Genomic DNA, 7407 nt, shown 5'->3' with positions numbered 1-7407 from the left:
AAAGAATATATCTTAAATATCACTACTGTTTGAGAACTTATAAAACAATCCCGTCCTCTGATAGCGCAGGCATCTCTCCCAAAACACATTCTTCAGTCTGTCCTGCAGGTCTGTGAAATGTTAGCTGTAAAACCAACAGAGAAAAAAATTAACCCTGGAAGTTGCTGAGCATCCAAAACTCCCAGAAGCTGCAACTTATCCTGCTGTGAGATTCAGAGGAGGAAAAAAAAAAAGACTTATTTACTGACCTTAATTATCAGGAAACAGTTTGCCTAAGATAGGCTGTAGATGGCTCTTCTTTACAAATACTGACGTAGATTCCTACAGAACCTCAGAACCAATAAGTTTGGTTTTACGGAATTTCATTTCTGCCTCAGTTTACAGAGGTCAGGCCAATAAAATACTAGACAGGAGCTTATCTTTTGTAATACAGCTCAAGCTCTCATCCTAATTTTCTGGCAAAAAATAAAAATTAAAAGAACCGGAGAAGCTGAGAAGTACTACAGCCTCTTGTCCATAGAGCCTGATGTAGCCATATCAACAGGACTCCAAGGTTTAAAACAGTATATGAATAAAAATAATAATAATCACACAGCTCATATCTTCACATACAGTGGAACCATTAACTTATGTTTTCTTTCTGAACACCACAAACATGAACAAAACATTCCTTACAAGAGTACTAAAAAGAGCTGGCAGCTTTGTCAAGGTGCTTAGTATCTCCACTCAAGGTGCTTAGTATCTCCACATCCTCATATCTGAAGTCCAAAGAGAATCTCAGAAGTGTAGTACTCAGCAGATTACTAGTATACTAAATGAATCACATCATGAACTGAATACATATATAAACGGTCTCTGAAAGGTCAACCCATTTTCCAGATTTGAAAAAGGCTGAGCCTGGCCTTGTATTAAAGCTTTGGAAGATAAGCACAAGTAAATCTCCTGATGTGAAGCACGACCTTTGCATCAGAATGCAATAATTCCTTTTTCTCAAACCCGTGCTAGCACTGTGTTTCAGCAGGTGCTCTCATCACTCTGAAATACCCAGACACACGTCGAGTAGTAGTAATGAACAAAATGACAAATAATCTGATACACTGGGGAAGTGTCTCTATTGTCTCCTGTGAGCCAGGACACAAGTAAGAGAGCTCTGGAGTGAGAACAATGAGTCTAAGTAGAACAACACAGGGATACAAGTGTGTGATCCAAGTCTACAATGATTGCTCTCCTCTGGCTCAAGTCTGACAACATTTAGCATATCAAGAATATCTCCATTCATACCTGAATAGACAAAATAGACAATGGATGAAAGCACTAAAGGTACAGAGTGGTATAATAAATTGTTCAAAATCACACACCAGATTGGCGATGGAGGCTGCAGAGAATTAATCTATAGATTTACAGACTCAAGTCTATAACTGCAAGAGCTGACAGAGACATCACTGTGTTTGGGGGCAGAGGGCAGATAACGCAACCTCTGCAGAAGCTGCAGCTGCTCTGTCGTCATCATAAAATGGGGCTGTAGCATGTAAAATCTGAGAATTATGGCACTAGCTGCCACATATCCTAATCTCCTAAAAACCTGTGTGGATATCCTCTATTTTCACTGTTTCATATTTATGAACTGTAGCATTTCTGAAAAATGACAGAAATGTCACTTCTGAAAACTTAGTGTATAACTAATATAACTAATAACTAATATTGTTTCTATATAGTACAAATGTTATGACTGTGGGTTTCTTGAGACAGACCAAACCACAAAGGCTTGGATTAGCTGCCAACTTCTGATCACAATGTCAGAATCCAACCTCCCGTGCAACTCTTCCTCCTGATGATGGCAAACGATAAAACAAGAAGTAAAATGAACAAACCACAAACAAAGAGAACAATACAGTAGTATGCAAACTACCTCCCACTTAGGAACTCTCTCTGACATTCCTCTAAAGTTCATTATAAAACACACAGATTTCTTTAGAAATGTTTATATACAAGACAACCTGTGTAAGTGATAAGGGACATAAACAGTCACTGCTTAAACAAAGTCTCTCCTTTGCCTGTTTCCCAGCCACACCCTGCAAACATAAAGGGAAAAGTGATCACATTTACAGGTGGATAAGGTTGAAATTCGAAAGGATAGCAGAAATAGTATTCCTGAGATGATCCTAGTAATAAAGTATGGCAGAGTAGAAGACAGGAGGAATATTTAGTATTTATTTTTAATGGAAAAAAAAAAAAAAACAAAAAAAACTTTTTTCTCTTCTCTAAGTGAATAAAACATAGATCTAACTAATTAGAAGAATTAATCATGGAAACTAAAAGGCAGAATCCATAAAAGAAGCATTACTAAAAGGATAAGACATATCAAACTCCAGCAGTTAAGTGTAGTTAAGAAGGAAATAAAATACCTCCCTTCCTAAAAGGATAGCAGAAAGAGAACAAACTCATTCTAGTCCTATCCACATGAAAAAACAAACAAGCAAACAAACAAAAAAACACACACAAAACACCAGTATTTGTAGATGAAATTTCTCATTAGCATTTCTACTAAGGAGAGAAATAACAGAGGATATAAAAATAAATTGATAAGCAGATAGCCCAAGAGAACTGAGGTAAATATACTCAGTACTTCAGCAAGTGATTAAGTTGTCTCTGTAATATCATTAAATATGTCCAGCACAGGGGTGTCTAAGAATTGCCAATATTATCAAAGCAAGACTCCAAGGACTGCACTGCTCCAGCATGATATAAATAAGGTAACGATTTTATTTTTGAGTCACGTTTTATCATTCTAGTAATTCAGGAGAGGAACGAGCAATACTTCAATTGCAAGAGATATATTTCAAATCTCCATCCCAACTATTAAATCAGAGTAAAATCTGTAACAGATTAAAAAATCCTCCCCCAACTAATTCAGACTGTCACCAGATTCGATTATCTGACAGCTAGGCAGATTGTTTCCCACAAGCAACTTCTGATTGAGCAGCTCTCTCATTAAAACTGAAATACTACTTCTACCTCAGAAAGTTAGTGTCACAACCGATCTATTATCCTTCTGATACAAAATATCATATTTGGAATGTGTTTCCTTTTTGGGATCTTCTTACTTGTCCCTAAAACAATGTTGTTACTTGTGAATTTTGAGAGATAGATACTGACCTGCCACTTTTACCATGGCTAAAATGAAATAGTAGAAGTAATCCAAAGCACCTGCATGGCCGCAACTCACTCAGGTTTCAAAGATGCTTTAGGAAAAATAATAATTCCACAAAATACAGGAAGGAAACAAACAAGAGATGAGCTGCTGAGGCCTGTTCCATTGAAATCATTTTCTAGTTGCTCAAGTGACCTAATAAAAACCCCAGTCATTCATACTTCATTTTACTGGAAATAAATATAATCACTCTTGAATAACGTATAGCTTCAGGCCTTGTGGATACGTTTTGATTACTCTTGAGCAATAAAGAGAAAAAAATACACTATTATTTTTGTGTTTAACAGATTAGTTTGACAAAAGAAATTCAAGTGGGAGAAGAAAAAGATCATAATCCACTAGTATAAAAGCCCAGGATACATATACAATAGCTCTACAGGGACCCTGGTGCTCTTGTTGCACAGCAGCCTCTTGTTCGCTGTGTTTCACCAGAAAATTTAATGAGGAAAAAACCTGAATAACACTGTTATGTTTCCACTGCACAAAATATAACACGAAGCTTACAGAAAACTGGTAACACTGTTAGAGAGAATTCAAAGGAAATATTATTTTAGGAAAGAATGAAATACATAGTATTTCAACAAACATTTAAACAAACGTATTGACTGTTCCAACAGCAGAAAATTATCTGAAACAGGGAACAGTAAGAAGTGGGAATCGCTGGTCAGGATAAAAGCTGAACAACTGCTTGAATACTGTTCTCTGTTGTGAAAGAAAAGGAAAAAAGAAAAAGCATCATACAAAACACAAAGTACAGTTGAAAAACTAAATGAGAAATGGAAATAATGAGCATGCAGAGTGCAAAAAAAATACAGTAAGAGACTGTCAAACCAACAAGATACTGGTAAATGGTTAGATACATCTGTGCAAATATCTTCTGGTCAGACTGAGTTCCAACAGAATCAAGATAAAAAGAGGACAGGTTTCCTCTCCATTTCCAAGTTCTGAGGAAAGTAGGGTTTACAATATTAATCAAACTACAATCCAAAACGACACGAGAGGCTTATGGCCAAGCAAATTAAATAGCTCAAAGTAATCAACCTGTACTCAATCTTATGACTTGGATGATTGCCTCATAATCTATATTTTTACTAGCATTTCCTTTTTACTCCATTTATAATTTTAACTCTACATCATTGACTAGAACTACCTCCAGAGCTTTGTAGGTAGTCTGGTGACCAATCAAAATCAAGTAGCTACATAAAATCTGCTCAAAATATTTAATGAAGCCTTCTGTTACTATGCTAAGGGTCAGCAACAGCAAAAGTTTGTGACTGCTTCTGACAGCACGCTTCCCACTCCCCAGACTTCTTTCCCCATCCTGGTCTTGCACAGGAAGACAACCAGCAGTGATACAGAGAACTTCCTCGCTAAAACAAATAAACAACCACAAACCTGACTCAGACTGCAAGAATCATTAACAAACACCCAGTTCAACAGCTGTGGGTCAGTTGAGCATGCAGCTGAAAACAAAATATGACAGTGAGTGCAGTTGTTTCCATTTGTGACAGTACGACATAAATTAATTTTATAATCTTGTTTGAACAGCCAAAATAAATGCGAAGATTTACTAAATTGATAATATTCACCACTTAAGTGTTCCCCATGATATGGAAGATCAATAGGAAGCAGCCTTTGGATAAAGGTTAATCATCATTTTGAAGAATGCTGAGCATTTCTAGAAGAGATTTTAGAGCACCTAAGATTTTAACAGTTTTATTGATTACATCTATACAGGTATTATTTCAGTCCATGGTTTACATGCTTACCAGTCCATATAACGTCTGCATTTATGTGGGGATTTTGCTGTGTACATCAGAGTGACAGGGCATGATAGAGTGATGACATATTAATGGGTGTGGATATTTCTGGGAATTTAACTTAGGCGTGGATTGATCACCTACATTTCTATGTGTTTGATGATACCAGCACATTAAAAAGAAATGCTTCACCTTCACAGGTACAGTAAAGTTTGTTTCCTCACATTCTATTGTGAGAAGATGAACTAGAAGGACAGACAAAGTGACAACTGTGTTAAACTATTCATCCTCCATCTAACCCTTACAGAAACAAACCAGCTTTTCTAATTTTGGCAATGCTAAATCCCCAAGGTAGACATATTGTGGATATTTTAGACATCAGAGTTCAAATAGCGTTGAGAGAACTTTTAATTTGAAACCGTGCTTAAAGTAAAGGCAGTAGTTAAGAAGATATTAGCATTCTCAAGCTTACTGACACTTGTCTTCTTTGTTAAAGGGAAGGGAACACAGATGCTGATTACCAGCTAAAGAATGCATTGCTACTCAGGCACAAGAAAGAAAATATTTAGGAATATGCTGGCTTCAAAAGCCATATCTTACCTGTTATCTGACAACTCAGAACACCCAGAAAGCCTGATTAACAGGATTAGCTGGTATTCCCCAAACCGCTACAGAATGCAGGAAATGAAAGTGATCCCCAGTTATGGATGTTCTCCATCAAAATTTAGAACAGCTCCTGAAGCTGTCCTGCACCTTCCTAAACCAAACCTGCAAGGATTAACACAATGGAAATACAAAATCAGCATTATACCCCTTCTGTTTTATTCAACCGCACTGGGCTCTTGCTCTGAGGTGCCAGCACTTGTTAAAAAATGAACAAGTTTTACCGAAGTAGTCATTAGTGTAATATTCTCATTCATCCAATTGACTGCACAATCTGTAGCTGAAATCTAGAATTCACTTTTTGTATCATATACCAATTTTTTTCAGTTCAATTATGTTAAATGGAAAAATAAATATATCCAGATACAGGAGAGTTATACCAGTATTGAAAGAAGTGGAACAGACTCGTGAAAATGACTTTTTTCCCCCCAAGGTTCAGTTCTACAAGGATGCAGCACTTCCATTTTTCCTCTTTGTAGCCAGAGATGGAAACATAGAGGGAAATCAAGAGCACTGTAAGACTTTAGCATCAAGACGTTATCAACTGCTTCTATTTCCCAAGTCATACTGTTGGGAAAAAAAGAACTCCCATGGGTTTCAATAGCTTTTGAAAGTCCCTTTAGATCTCAGAAACATCAAGGCTCAGCATCATCTGTAAAGAATAGATCAGAATAGTTTGTGACTAAGTACAACTTATTCAGCAACCATTCATTCTGTTATTCTTTTGCTTATTGATAATAATTACCATGCATTTAACATCATCATTTGTGTCAGTAACCCTTCTCCAACAAGCTTGTCACCTAATGTACAATGTAAAATCCTTATGTGGTGATCCATCAGAAATAAGGATAATTGAATACATTTCTTGATAGTCTAGTACACAATAAAAAATAATATGAACTGGGTGGTAACTGGGCAAGGAAGGGAAGTATTGATGACAGGTCCTCTATGCGTGCTCAGAGAAAGATGTTTGTCCACTTCAAATTACTCTTTACTTTCACAATATTTCCGGTGTAGTACACTGTGTTTAAAAAGGGTGTGTGTAAAATTTGGAACATATTTTTAATTGTTAGTTACGAAGTTCCACATCTTCAAGATCCTGTTTACTGGATACCTTAATGAGGACTGAAAGACTTGGCTATGTAGATCATGTTGAGTAGCTAAGTCACCCCAGATAAGAATGCAGCTTCCATTGACATCCAAATAGATCAAATCTAGAGGGAGCACATTACAATCTACTCATGCAAAACTACTTTTGCTCATGCAAAAGAAGTGCAAATATTTCAGGAACACTATGCAAAGATCACTGATGGAACAAGAGATTACATTCCAGGACATTTTGGGTATAGCCCTGAGGGACAATTAAAGCTTGAGTTTCCATTTGTGCTCACAGGTAGAATAATTCAGAGAGTAAGTCACAGATTTATATTTTAAAGATTTTGAAGATTTTGTGCTGGAAAACTGCAGATCTGTAATGTGTTGGAATTCTTTTGTTATCTAGAAACATTAATTTATGTGCTCTTTTGCCACTTACTAACAGATTTCCTGCATATCAGTAATAGGAGATCCTCTAAGAAAGCTGTCTCCAAGCATAACAAGCTATTTTCATGTTTGTTCATTACAAATTATGTTACTTGATTTGAATAGTACTTTTACACACCCTTGCTCTCAGAGATCACAAGAGGTAGAGAGCACTAATTATTACGAACAATCACAGGTCACATAACTGATTAAGAGTGGCGATTACTTTACTGTTAATGATTCATTAGAAGT

This window comes from Excalfactoria chinensis, chromosome 16, assembly GCF_039878825.1.
Source record: "Excalfactoria chinensis isolate bCotChi1 chromosome 16, bCotChi1.hap2, whole genome shotgun sequence".
In the NCBI taxonomy this organism is placed as follows: domain Eukaryota; kingdom Metazoa; phylum Chordata; class Aves; order Galliformes; family Phasianidae; genus Excalfactoria; species Excalfactoria chinensis.
The sequence above is the reverse complement of the archived record's forward strand: the minus strand, read 5'-3'. Positions refer to the sequence as shown.